We start from the raw sequence: 2,044 nt of genomic DNA on the forward strand, positions 1-2,044 counted from the left end.
CACTACAGGAGGCCTTTATTCACCCCCCAGAGCCGTCTGTGGCACGTTTTATTATGGATGTGCACTTTATTTGATGACTTGTGGACTGTTCAACTGCAACACCTGCTGACTGCAATGATAGAGCTTGGAATAGCCAGGACAATTTTTAATATAACTCCGACTGGATTCGTCTGAAAGAAGAAAGTCATATACACCTAGGATGCCTTGAGGGTGAGTAAAACACAAGCTAATTTTCATTTTTGGGTGAACTAACCCTTTAAGTATGTTTGGTGACTTATTTGCTGCTGCAGTTTGGATTGGTACTGAAGCTGTGTTTGGGTTTCGGAGGCCTCTTTTTGTAGACTTCCGTCTCTGAATACCATCAGGCACTAATGGGTTTGTAATGTGGTGAATTTAACCTGCCCAAGAAGCAATTTTCAGGCTACATATAAAATTGTTTTCTTATTTTATTACAGTGAAGAGAAAAATCTTAAATGCAGAAATTCTGTGAATAAGCGTTTATGTATTTTTGTTTCAAGTATAGAGGAGTTCGCCCTACTTTTATGGTATGTCCAGTCATGGCTTGTATCAGCTGTAAAAGGACATTAATTGAGTACAGGGCTGTTGTAAGACTGTAGATGCCGCTGGCAGGATGATGTGATGGTGTGGGTTCAGGGATCCAGTGGCCCGTGAGACTGACGCTAAGCTCTTAATCTCCACTGAGAGGCTCCTGGGGAAACAAAAGACAGAGAAGCAGTGACACTTGCTATCAGCCGTTTAAGACCTGGGCTCATATCCACACTCGTATCTTCAAAGAGAGAGAGAGAGAGAGAGAGAGAGAGAGAGTTCATCAGTAGATATCCTGTGTTACTCAAACTCACTCATACTGCAGTTTTGTCACCTTTCTCTTCATCTAAGGTACTTTCTCCCTCTGGCCCTGTTTACACATTGTACAAACATCTGTCTCGGGTGATCCGGTCAGGTGAGACAGATTGTCTGGTATTTATGTGCATTTCCTGTTGCCATTTGTGATCAGATTTTGATAGGAGAGCCTCTGGTTTTGTGACGTATACACCACCGTTCAGTGGGTGTGGTAATTCTTTTATTCAGCGAGGATGCATTAAATTGTTCAAAAGCGGCAGTAAAGACATTTATAATGTTACAAAAGGTTTGTATTTCAGATATTTTCAACTGTCTATTCATAAAAAAAAATCATCCTGAAAAAAAAAATTATCAACCATTTTTAAGACTGATAAAAAGAATAAATGTTTCTTGAGCACCAAATCATCAAATTAGAATAATTTCTGTAGTTCATGTGACACTGAAGACTGGAGTAACGGCCGCTTAAAAATTGTCTTTGCCATCACAGGAATAAATTACATTTTAAAATATATTAAAATAGAAATATTTCACAATATTGATGATTTTACTGTTTTTGATCCAATAAATGCAGCCTTGGTGAGCATATGAGTAGGGCCCTATGATTTCTGCGATGCGGAAAATGCAGACGGAATCGCGTAATACAGACATAAAAATGGAATTTACTGTATATCGCGGAATGTCACAGAATTTGCCAAATTTTGGATGAATAATCCAAAAGTAGGTCAGTACATTTAGATCAAAAAGTGATATGGACTAGTGTCAGTGAATATTAAGCCGCAAAAATACTATTTAAATATGAATCCTGCACTAGAACAGTGTTATATATTTTGCTAACTTGTGAACTTACATTATCCCAAATGTTTCGAAGAATGTTTAAATCCAGAGAAATAAGCAATTTTAACTAGTGACACGGACCGTGTCCATAGTGTCATTGTGTCGCCTGCCAATGACGTCATAACCCCTCGATTTCCGGTTTTGTTTTGTAGAAAACATGGAAACACCAAAGACGCTTTAATATGCTATGCATTTTAATAGACCGGTGACGACCGCACAGAGCAGCATTATAACAGAACTAAATGTATCTAGTATGATAAAACAGCACTGCTTTTTTCCACATACGCACGACCGGAAGCAGCGGAAGCGCTCGACTGTGGCATAATAAAAGCTCTGCTGCTTTCGAGCC

The 2,044-nt window shown here is 38.9% G+C and overlaps 1 protein-coding gene across 1 annotated transcript in view; it reads left to right on the top strand.

Annotated features, from left to right (window-relative positions):
• The window catches only part of LOC107721724 (tetratricopeptide repeat protein 7B-like), a 49,189-nt gene that overhangs the window by 33,191 nt on the left and 13,954 nt on the right, over positions 1–2,044 (top strand). The window lies entirely within an intron of this gene.

The sequence above is a fragment of the Sinocyclocheilus rhinocerous genome, unplaced genomic scaffold (assembly GCF_001515625.1).
Source record: "Sinocyclocheilus rhinocerous isolate Xijiao unplaced genomic scaffold, SAMN03320098_v1.1 scaffold432, whole genome shotgun sequence".
Lineage (NCBI taxonomy): Eukaryota > Metazoa > Chordata > Actinopteri > Cypriniformes > Cyprinidae > Sinocyclocheilus > Sinocyclocheilus rhinocerous.